The sequence below is a fragment of the Gorilla gorilla genome, chromosome 21, assembly GCF_029281585.2.
Source record: "Gorilla gorilla gorilla isolate KB3781 chromosome 21, NHGRI_mGorGor1-v2.1_pri, whole genome shotgun sequence".
In the NCBI taxonomy this organism is placed as follows: domain Eukaryota; kingdom Metazoa; phylum Chordata; class Mammalia; order Primates; family Hominidae; genus Gorilla; species Gorilla gorilla.
Window position 1 is genome coordinate 22,705,437 of NC_073245.2, and position 12,259 is coordinate 22,717,695.

Consider the following 12,259-nt stretch of genomic DNA (forward strand, 5'->3'; position numbering starts at 1 on the left):
GAGAACAACCCACCTTTGTCTATAATTTTCCTTTACCTACCCAAATCCTATAAAATGGCCCCACCCCTATCTCCCTTCGCTGACTCTCTTTTCAGACTCAGCCCACCTGCGCCCAGGTGATTAAAAGCTTTATTGCTCACACAAAGCCTGTTTGGTGGTCTCTTCACACAGATTCGCATGAAACTCACATTCCTGTGATTTTTTTTTTTTTTTTTTTTTTTGGCTCCCTCTCTTTGCTTTATCCTCCCATGTGCAGGATTTCCTCCTGCCCTTTCCAAACTCATCCCAATCTCCAAAGCCCTTTTCTGATATCAGTTCCTTCATCAAAATGCCACCATCTGTAGCACACCCTGCCACTGCCTCCTGTTTCTCTTCTGCCCTGACCCTCCTTGCTCCTCATATAAGGTAAATCGGAAGCATATTCCACATCATTTCCTGGAGCTTCCCAATGAGATTGAGCTCCCATTGTCCCCAGTGATAATTTACTTAAAAACTCATGCTTTATCAATATCCCCTCATGCTTCAGTGTTTCCTGGGAGTGCTTTCCCAATAAACCACTTGCTCTTGGATCCTCATCTCAGAATTTGCTTCTAGGAAAATTAACTAAGATAGTATCTGTCAGGCCTCTGAGCCCAAGCCAAGCCATCGCATCCCCTGTGACTTGCACGTATAAGCCCAGATGGCCTGAAGTAACTGAAGAATCACAAAAGAAGTGAATATGCCCTGCCCCACCTTAACTGATGACATTCCACCACAAAAGAAGTGTAAATGGCTGGTTCTTGCCTTAAGTGATGATATTACCTTGTGAAAGTCCTTTTCCTGGCTCATCCTGGCTCAAAAAGCACCCCCACTGAGCACCTTGCGACCCCCACTCCTGCCCGCCAGAGAACAAACCCCCTTTGATTGTAATTTTCCTTTACCTAACCAAATCCTATAAAACAGCCCCACCCTTATCTCCCTTCGCTCACTCTCTTTTTGGACTCAGCCTGCCTGCACCCAGGTGAAATAAACAGCCATGTTGCTCACACAAAGCCTGTTTGGTGGTCTCTTCACACGGACGCGCATGAAATTTGGTGCCATGACTCGGATCGGGGGACCTCCCTTGGGAGATCAATCCCCTGTCCTCCTGTTCTACGCTCTGTGAGAAAGATCCACCTACGACCTCAGGTCCTCAGACCGACCAGCCCAAGGAATATCTCACCAATTTTAAATCCGGTAAGCGGCCTCTTTTTACGCTCTTCTCCAACCTCCCTCACTATCCCTCAACCTCTTTCTCCTTTCAGTCTTGGTGCCACACTTCAATCTCTCCCTTCTCTTAATTTCAATTCCTTTCATTTTCGGGGAGAGACAAAGGAGAGACGTTTTATCCGTGGACCCAAAACTCCAGCGCCAGTCACGGACTGGGAAGGCAGCCTTCCCTTGGTGTTTAATCATGGCAGGGACGCCTGATTATTCATCCATGTTTCAAAGGTGTCAGACCACACAGGGACGCCTGCCTTGGTCCTTCGCCCTTAGCGGCAAGTCCCGCTTTTCTGGGGAAGGGGCAAGTACCCCAACCCCTACTCTCCTTGTCTCTACCCCTTCTCTGCTTTTCTGGGCAAGGGGCAAGTACCATAACGCCTTCTCTCCTTGTCTCTACCCCTTCTCTGCTTTCCTGGGGCAAGGGCAAGTACCCCTCAACCCCTTCTCCTTCACCCTTAGTGGCAAGTCCCGCTTTTCTGGGGGGGCAAGAACCCCCAATCCCTTATTTCCGCACCCCAACCTCATATCTCTGTGCCTCGATCCCTTATTTCCGTGCCCCGACCCCTTATTTCTGTGCTCCATCCCTTATTTCTGCACCCCGACCTCTTATCTCTGCGCCCCAACCCCTTTTCCCACTTTTCTGGAAGGTGAGAACCCCCGAACCCCTTCCCTCTGTTTCTCTACTCTCTCTTTTCTCTAGGCTTGCTTCCTTCACTATAGGCAACCTTCCACCCTCCATTCCTGCTTCTACTCCCTTGGCCTGTGTTCTCAAAAACTTAAAACCTCTTCAACTCACACCTGACCTAAAACCTAAATGCCTTATTTTCTTCTGCAATGCAGCTTGACCCCAATAAAAACTCGACAGTAGTTCCAAATAGCCAGAAAATGGCACTTTGAATTTTTCCATCCTGCAAGATCTAAATAATTCTTGTCATAAAATAGGCAAACGGTCTGAGGTGCCTGATGTCCAGGCATTCTTTTACACATCAGTCCCTTCCTAGTCTCTGTGTCCAGTGCAACTCATCCCAAATCTTCCTTCTTTCCCTCCCACATGTCCCCTCAGTCCCAACCCCAAGCGTCACTGAGTCTTTCTAATCTTCCTTTTCTACAGACCCATCTGACCTCTCCCCTCTTCGCCAGGCCGAGCTAGGTCCCAATTCTTCCTCAGCCTCCGCTCCTCCACCCTATAATCTTTTTATCGTCTCCCCTCCTCACACCTGGTCAGGCTTACAGTTTCGTCCCGTGACTAGCCCTCCCCCACCTGCCCAGCAATTTACTCTTAAAAAGGTGGCTGGAGCCAAAGGCATAGTCAAGGTTAATGCTCCTTTTTCTTTATCCCAAATCAGAGAGCGTTTAGGCTCTTTTTCATCAAATAGAAAAGTCCAGCCCAGTTCATGACTTGTTTGGCAGCAACCCTGAGACACTTTACAGCCCTAGACCCTAAAAGCTCAAAAGGCCGTCTTATTCTCAAAATACATTTTATTACCCAATCTGCTCTCGACATTAAATAAAACTCCAATCAATACGGAGGCTACCCACTCCACATTACCTTCTTTTCAAGGACCTGTTTCCCTTGCCTCCATAACTGTTGTGGGTATTGACGGCCAGGCTTCTAAACCTCTTAAAACTCCCCAAATCTGGTGCCAACTTAGACAATACTCTCTTAAGCACTCCTTTTTAGTTATCCCCACCTGCCCAGTTCCCTTATTAGGCTGAGACACTTTAACTAAATTATCTGCTTCCCTGACTATTCCTGGACTACAGCTATATCTCATTGCCACCCTTCTTCCCAATCCAAAGCCTCCTTTGCGTCCTCCTCTTGTATCCCCCACCTTAACCCACAAGTATAAGATACCTCTACTCCCTCCTTGGCGACCAATCATGCACCCCTTACCATCTCATTAAAACCTAATCACCCTTACCCCCCCCAACGCCAATATCCCATCCCGCAGCACGCTTTAAAAAGATTAAAGCCTGTTATCACTCGCCTACTACAGCATGGCCTTTTAAAGCCTATAAACTCTCCTTACAATTCCCCCATTTTACCAGTCCTAAAACCAGACAAGCCTTACAAGTTAGTTCAGGATCTGCGCCTTATCAACCAAATTGTTTTGCCTATCCACCCCGTGGTGCCAAACCCATATACTCTCCTATCCTCAATACCTGCCTCTACAACCCATTATTCTTTTCTAGATCTCAAACATGCTTTCTTTACTATTCCTTTGCACCCTTAATCCCAGCCTCTCTTCGCTTTCACTTGGACTGACCCTGACACCCATCACGCTCAGCAAATTACCTAGGCTGTACTGCTGCAAAGCTTCACAGACAGCCCCCATTACTTCAATCAAGCCCAAATTTCTTCCTCATCTGTTACCTATCTCGGCATAATTCTCATAAAAACACACGTGCTCTCCCTGCCAATCGTGTCCAACTGATCTCTCAAACCCAAGCACCTTCTACAAAACAACAACTCCTTTCCTTCCTAGGCATGGTTAGCGTGGTCAGAATTCTTACACAAGAGCCAGGACCACACCCTGTAGCCTTTCTGTCCAAACAACTTGACCTTACTGTTTTAGCCTAGCCCTCATGTCTGTGTGCAGCGGCTGCCACTGCTTTAATACTGTTAGAGGCCCTAAAAATCACAAACTATGCTCAACTCACTCTCTACATTTCTCATAACTTCCAAAATCTATTTTCTTCTCATACCTGATGCATATACTTTCTGCTTCCCGGCTCCTTCAGCTATACTCACTCTTTGTTGAGTCTCCCACAATTACCGTTGTTCCTGGCCCAGACTTCAATCCGGCCTCCCACATTATTCCTGATACCACACCTGACCTCCATGACTGTATCTCTGTGATCCACATGACATTCACCCCATTTCCCCAAATTTCCTTGTTTCCCGTTCCTCACCCTGATCACGCTTGATTTATTGATGGCAGTTCCACCAGGCCTAATCGCCACACACCACCAAAGGCAGGTTATGCTATAGTACAAGCCACTAGCCCGCCTCTTAGAACCTCTCATTTCCTTTCCATCATGGAAATCTATCCTCAAGGAAATAACTTCTCAATGTTCCATTCGCTATTCTACTACTCTTCAGGGATTATTCAGGCCCCCTCTCCCTTCCCTACACATCAAGCTCCAGGATTTGCCCCCACCCAGGACTGGCAAATTAGCTTTACTAAACATGCCCTGAGTCAGGAAACTAAAATACCTCTTAGTCTAAATAGACACTTTCACTGAATAAGTAAAGGCCTTTCCTACAGCGTCTGAGAAGGCCACCACAGTCATTTCTTCCCTTCTGTCAGGCATAATTCCTCAGTTTAGCCTTCCCACCTCTATACAGTCTGATAACAGACCAGCCTTTATGAGTCAAATCAGCCAAGCAGTTTTTCAGGCTCTTAGTATTCAGTGAAACCTTTATATCCCTTATGGTCCTCCGTCTTCAAGAAAAGTAGAACGGACTAAAGGTCTTTTAAAAACACACCTCACCAAGCTCAGCCACCAACTTAAAAAGGACTGGACAATACTTTTACCACTTTTGCTTCTCAGAATTCAGGCCTGTCCTCGGAATGCTACAAGGTACATCCCGTTTAAGCTCCTGTATAGACGCTTCTTTTTATTAGGCCCCGGTCTCATTCCAGACACCAGACCAACTTAGACTGTGCCCCCCAAAAAACTTGTCATCCTTACTATCTTCTGTCTAGTCATACTCCTATTCACCGTTCTCAACTACCCATACATGCCCTGCTCTTGTTTACACTGCCAGTTTACACTGTTTTTCCAAGCCATCACAGCTGATATCTCCTGGTGCTAACCCCAAACTGCCACTCTTGAAGTAAATAAATAATCTTTGCTGGCAGAACTATGCTGAATCTCCTTAGGCACTCTCTAATCAGATATCCTGAGTCGTCCCAATTCTTAGACCTTTTACACCTGTTTTTCTCCTTCTGTTATTCCATTTAGTTTCTCAATTCATCCAAAACCGTATCCAGGCCATCACCAATCATTCTATACGACAAATGTTTCTTCTAACATCCCCACAATATCACCCCTTACCACAAGACCTCCCTTCAGCTTAATCTCTCCCACTCTAGGTTCCCATGCCGCCCCTAATCCCGCTTGAAGCAGCCCTGAGAAACATCGCCCATTCTCTCTCCATACCACCCCGCAAAAATTTTCGCTGCCCCAACACTTCAACACCATTTTGTTTTATTTTTCTTATTAATATAAGAAGGCAGGAATGTCAGGCCTCTGAGCCCAAGCCAAGCCATCACATTCCCTGTGATTTGCACTCATATATAAGCCCAGATGGCCTGAAGTAACTGAAGAATCACAGAAGAAGTGAATATGCCCTGCCCCACCTTAACTGATGACATTCCACCACAAAAGAAGTGTAAATGGCCAGTCCTTGCCTTAAGTGATGACATTACCTTGTGAAAGTCCTCTGCCTGGCTCATCCTGGCTCAAAAAGCACCCCCACTGAGCACCTTGCAACCCCCACTCTTGCCCGCCAGAGAACAAACCCCCTTTGACTGTAATTTTCCTTTACCTACCCAAATCCTATAAAATGGCCCCACCCTTATCTCCCTTCACTGACTCTCTTTTCGGACTCAGCCTGCCTGCACCCAGGTGAAATAAACAGCCATGTTGCTCACACAAAGCCTGTTTGGTGGTCTTTTCACACGGATGCACATGAAAGTATCTGTATGAGTCAGATTTCATGCTGCTGATAAAGACATACCCGAGACTGGGAAGAAAAAGAGGTTTAGTTGGACTTACAGTTCCACACGGCTGGGGAGGTCTCAGAATCATGGCAGGAGGCAAAAGGCACTTCTTACATGGTGGCAGCAAGAGAAAATGAGGAAGAAGCAAAAGCAGAAACCCCTGATAAACCCATCAGATCTCGTGAGCTTTATTCACTATCACAGGAATGACCAGCCCCCATGATTCAATTACCTCCCCCTGGTTCCCTCCCACAACACGTGGGAATTCTGGGAGATACAATTCAAGTTGAGATTCGGGTGGAGATCCAGCCAAACCATATCATTATCTTAATTGACATCAGTGTCCCGGTGGTCTCCTGCCAGTGAATGATACCTACTATTACTAAAGTATGTCCCTCAAAGATGAGTGCCATAGCAAAAGACCTTTGTAAAATAAAAAAACTGCTCTCCTACAGGAGCTGAACAGAAGTCTACAAAATAGGCTGGGGATCACCCTGACCTTCCTTTAACTACCTACAAATCACTCCTCTTTGCTGAGTAACTTACAATTGCCTCTCAATTTTGTTTCATTTCAGGCATTACACCTAAAAGTAATTTGAGCACCTTGAGCTTAGAGCCTACCTTGGCTAATGTGAAACACTCCAGCTGTGCTAAGATGGTCCTCAATAGTCAACAAGCACTTCTGAAAGTCTGGTAGGTGTGCGCATTTGAATGAATCCTCAGTCTTCTCTGATTCTGTCTGGAAGGATTCATTAAAGTTCTTTCTCATGTCTTGATTAATTGCCCTTCAAGGATAAATTTTCATGACATATAGAAGCCGTTTTTATCTACAGCATCAATTTTTCTGCTATAAATGAGCAAAATGAGTGTCCCCTCTCTGGACATACCTGGTTATGCAAGAACTTAACATCCCCTGATGCTTTGTGAAAAGAACATGTAAGATCTTTTGCCCATGTAAAATGGAATCCATCTATTAAAATTGTACCTTGAATTGCTAAGTTTGAAAAGATCATACAATATCTCATCTTTGGTTTTTGAACTGCAGAAAGTTAATCTGAAATAGTTCAATTTGGGTAGTAGAATTTCCAAAAGCTGCCCAAAAGACAAAATCTATTTGAAAAAAGAAAAAAAAAACCCAGCAAAGTGGGAACAGGTTAAGTTGTCTTTCCTTTCCTTTGGTCAGTATCATTCAGTTTGGATTATAATCCATGATTTCTAAAATATAACCCACTTCATATGCCCTTAAAGACTAAGACCTCTATTAAAAGCAGAGCATTTCTTGTCATTCTTTCCATTGTATTGACCACTGAGCGATTCATTAACAATTGATCTGCATCTCCTTAAAGAAAAAAAAAACCAGGTCAATAGGAAGTCAATCTGTTGAGAAGGAATAGAGGAAATATGTGATGAAGCAAGGCACATCTGTAATAAAACTGGAGGGATGTAGGCAATGGAGAGAACACTGACATGGCCCCTACAAAAATCCAATTTCTGAAGTCAGACAAACAGACAACTAGAGTTTAACACAGACAAACCTTTATGCTAGAAAAGTTTATTTGCCACCTACTCCTGATTTAGCCATTGTGATTTCTCTTTTGCATAGTGTTTTGAATGGAAATTCACAGGTTACAATGTTAAGAAGTTACTAAAGAACAATTGAGGACAACATAACTGAAAATGGGGTGGTAAAAAGAACTGTTAAACTATTTCTTTAAGCCTTAGTAAACCATTTCCCACAATTATTCTAAATTCAAATTGGTCGCTGATGACAAATAAGCAATACTTTCAAACAAGTTTTGTTCTCCTGTCTAAAACTCTATTTAACATTTGAGATAGTCATTAGCTAAAATAGATTCTCTGACTCAAGGCAACATTACCTTCTGCTAGCCTTGGCATTAGAGTGGTTGGAAGAAGGAGGCTTCATGTTCTGCAGTTGTCAGAAGAAAACAAACCACTTAAATTTACAACAAGTTACCAGCTAGAATCTGTTGTAATAATCACAGTCTTTTGTGAAAATCAATGAAGTGCATGGCATTTTAATTCACTATCTGTGATCCTCAAGGCAACCAAGCAAGTTGGTATTATGATTACTCTGTCTTAGATAGAAACCAAGGTTCAAAGAAGTTATATGTGCCCCACATCGAATAGCTCATAAATCCTAAAGTTAATATTGGAAGTCAAGTCTTACTGTTTCAAAACTCATGCTCAATCTACTGCTAACCTGTAGTTGTCTAGCTTTAACTTATAATATACAATAAAACCTTACCTGGAACTCTAATAAGTAAACCGGATAAAATAAAAGAGGCTCTGGTTGAATTGGGAGGAGAAAGCCTGGAGCTTGCCTACTTAGATTCCTTCCCCTTTTCCCAACCCTCTCTGTAGCAGCCCCCAGTGCTCTGCTCTGTAGCACTGGGAGCTGCTACAGAGAGGCTCTGTAGGAAACCCTATAGTTGGCCTTCTGTTGGGGCTCTGAGGAGCCCCTGTGTTATGCCTTCAATCCCAGCAACATCTTGCTCCATAAACACAAGCACCTGTATGCATATCAGGGGTCAGTCACAAACTCGGATGCTTACAGGTGCCCCAAACACAATCCTGCTGCACATTTGGAGTGATGGAAGTTTCTTTTCATTCCCTAGCCATGAGTTTTAAAGTTATTGGTCTCTCAACCAATGGGGTTTTTTTAATTGAATTTTAATTTCTGAATCCAAATTCCAGACTCAGAATATTGAGGAATGATATTAATAGAAGGCCATGGAAACATACGATAGTCAATAAAAAGAGAAAGATCTCATTTAATAAACATGGTACATAACCTATAAACTTGACATTCTGCATTTTTGTATACGGCAAACCCATATATGGTATATGTGCTATGTGTATTTCAAAGTATAGTATGCATGTACCCAAACGTAAAAAGTCAAATTAAATTCCTCTAATATTTCTGTATGTATTAAATATGATTTTTTGTAAAAAAAAAAAAAAAAAGAAAGAAACTATCTGCTAAGAAATTCTCCCCTGACAATGCTACTCAGGGCAGAATGATGTTATTTTAAATTCTTCTCTCATTAAAAGAAAAAAGAGTTTGCTTCTTCAGAGTTTGTGTATTTATACCAGAGCTTAACTGGCATTTTCATTGTGGTGTTTATGAATCGTGATGCAGTTCCACTGCAGCTCCTGACACACTCATTAATTTGTTCCCAGCGGCAGTTCATTACCAACATCACAAGCAAAACATGCGCTCTCCCTGGGCATTGAAGGTCCACCGGAAATTAAGCAGACAGGGCTGCAAAGCACCTCAGAGTGAAGCCAGCCAGCTTCATCTGCCACAGCAGGCTGGAGGCAAGCACAAGGAGGCGGCAGGAATGAAAGGCTTCAGCGCCTTCCCTGGTGTCTCTGTGCCTTCTGAGTTTTCAGCTGACATGGAGCAGTGATTCCCTGAAAAGGATGGGATCTTGCTCCCTCAAAGATCAGCCTTCTTTGATGAGCCTGTTCCAGGTGGAGTGGAGCAACCACTTCAGCTTTTTAGTGCAGAGAAGACTTAGGAACTTTCATTTTCCTTGACTGGGGTTCTGCTTTCTGCACTGACCCTTCCTGGTCAGTGGGGAACTCGGAGCTCTGAGTTGGAGCACCTTACCAAAATCTTCTCTGAGTGGGGTTAAGTAAGCCAGCAGACTCTGCAAAACAGAGCCTTGCTGAATTTAGCTTTCCAGAAAGCCCTATTTTAAGGGAACTCAGTATTTTAGCAAGATGCTGGATTAGGGGGAGAAAAGTAGTCTGTTAATTCTTTGTTGTTGTCAGCAGCCTTGCAGGTTCCTGGACCATGACACATCAGCACAGTCCTAAGTAACAGAAGACTCAGGTCCTCACCATGACCTCAAACAGCATGATCTCTGTGAATCTCAGTACATCATTCTGAGCTTCACTTTCCTTGTTCACACCATATAGCTATTTATATCTGCTCCACATGATGGGCAAGGTCACTGGGAAGTGTAGATTATATAAGGCATGGGAATGGCTTCACAGGTTCATGTGGGACATCACATGGTGAGGCACAGAGATCAGAAGGTTTGGGTTCAAATCAGCTCTGCCGAGCTGGAGAAACCATGTTAGTACTTGACCCTGGTGTTTCAAACTCAAAATCAGAATAAGATTAGGGATAGGAAAAAGACCACACGAGATACTTCTGAGTTTTAAATGATTTATTTGAATGAGGTCAACTTTCGTTCACTTCTAAAGGAAGATAGAAATGTGAGTTTTGTAATTACCCTAGAGAACTGGGGGAGCAAGACCCTACTGAACAAGCCTTCTCCAGAGCTCACCCCAAAGTCTGGAGTGCAAAATGTCCACCTCTTTATGATTAATGAAGCCTCTGGATATAGATCAGAAGACTAGAAATGTCTGTGAAAGGAGCTCTTCCAGGGGCTCAGCCAAAACCAGGAGAATTGCCCTCGACTCCTCTCTTTCCTTGTTTCTAAGCCATCAGCAATTTTGCTCAGCTCCATCGTCAGGAAGTCCCAAATCAGACCACTGCTCCCTGACTCCACAGCTTCCGTCCTGGTCCAGGCTCCATAATCTCCCCCTGAACCTCTGAAAGAGCCTCTTAAGCAGACTCCTGCTGCTCCCCACCCTTGCTTCTCTTGTCTGTTTCTTCAAGCAGCCAAAGGGATCCCTGTTAAAATGTTAAGTGCAATCTCATCAGCCTCTGTTCAAAACCCTCAGATGGCTTTAAGCAGAGTAAAATCCATAATTCTCACCACAGCCAGGGGGATCTTGGTGACCTCATTCCTCCATGAGGGTATCTCCTTCCACTCTCCCCATCCCGTTTTCTGTTCCAGATGCACTGACCATCTAGTCCTACCTGGGAACATGAACACCAGGAATGCTGCTGCCTGGGAAGGCTTTCACTTTCTGTTCTTTCTGCCTGAAACACTCCTTCCTGGGAATCCACATTAATCCATATTCTTTCTTTGCTAGAGTCTGACTGAAATATCATCTGTGCAGAGAGGCCTATCTTACCACCCTATTTTAAATAATACATGTATGTGTACGCACACCCATGTGTATGCACTCTCCATCTCCTTACTTGCTTTATTTTTCTTTATTCACTCATCATCTTCTTCTATATATCCATTCATTTACTCTTCTATCGTCTGTTTTATACTCCTGCCCTTGATTAGAATATAAATTTCCTAAGAGTACAGACTTGGTCTGTTTGATTCACTCTTCCAGTGCCCAAAATAGTGTCTGACACATATCAATTATTTAATAATTATTTGCAGATATGACAGCATGAATGAATTAGATCAGATAATCTAAGAACTGTTTTGCAGTCATCACAGGGCACTGTAATAAAGCCATTAGAAAAATAATTAATTGAGCTTGATGATGTAGCAGGTAGTCATGACTGTAGCTGGCAGGTCCCAGAAGATAGTCACATTAACTATGTTGTCATGAGAACAAGCCTAGGTTGTAAGGCTAAATCTTCTATGATGTTGTAGAGAGGCAACCTCCCCCACAGCAGGAAAAGCCACCCCCTTAATATTCATTATGAAGCAAAGAGACTAAGTGAATAATTTATATGCTACCTGTGTTCTCCTCCATGCTAGCCCTGATATATTTTCAATATTCCATTCCTCTTGCTCCCTCAGCTCTGTTTCAGGCAGCAATTTCATGCCACGCAGAATATGAATCTAACAGGTGAATTTCCATCCAGGGTCCAATTCTCTTACTACTGATGTGGAGAAAACCATAAACAAAGCCACAGTAAAGCCTCCTTTTTGAGGCTGAGTAAAGCCAGATGAAAGGCAAGAGAGACTCAGCAAAACATATTTAGGAGATGGGAAAATAAATAAATTCCTTTAAAAGTTGCATAATGCTCAATAGCATGTATCCACTGTTATGTATTCAATCTTTACCTTGTTGATGCATTTTCCAGCTTACTTTTCATTTTCTTCCTCGGCAAAGCTGCAATAAACATTCTCCTATATATATCATTACCTTCTTGTGTTTTGATTTCTGTAGGCAACATTCCGTAAAGTGGGATGGCATGGACAAAGGGTATCAATATATTCAATTTTAAGCCATATTTCTAGGTAATTTTCCCAAATGGGTTAGCAACTTACTCTCCCACCAGAAATGTATGGCAGTGGCTCCTTGCCTTGCTACACTCCCCCTACAAGAAAAGCTAATCTCATCCCATTGGATTGTAATTATGATGACTGAAAAAATGGTAATTCATTTGTAATTTGCAATTTCCTGCATATGGTTAAGCATCTTATTGGACTCAT

General features: G+C 43.3%; 1 long non-coding RNA gene across 1 annotated transcript; it reads left to right on the top strand.

Moving 5' to 3' along the window:
* The first annotated feature begins 795 nt into the window (after positions 1-795).
* On the top strand, positions 796-11,960 carry LOC115931723 (uncharacterized). Its single transcript, XR_004068168.3, has 2 exons — positions 796-1,215; positions 6,548-11,960. It is a non-coding gene; the product is annotated as an uncharacterized lncRNA (long non-coding RNA).
* The last annotated feature ends 299 nt before the right edge of the window (positions 11,961-12,259 follow it).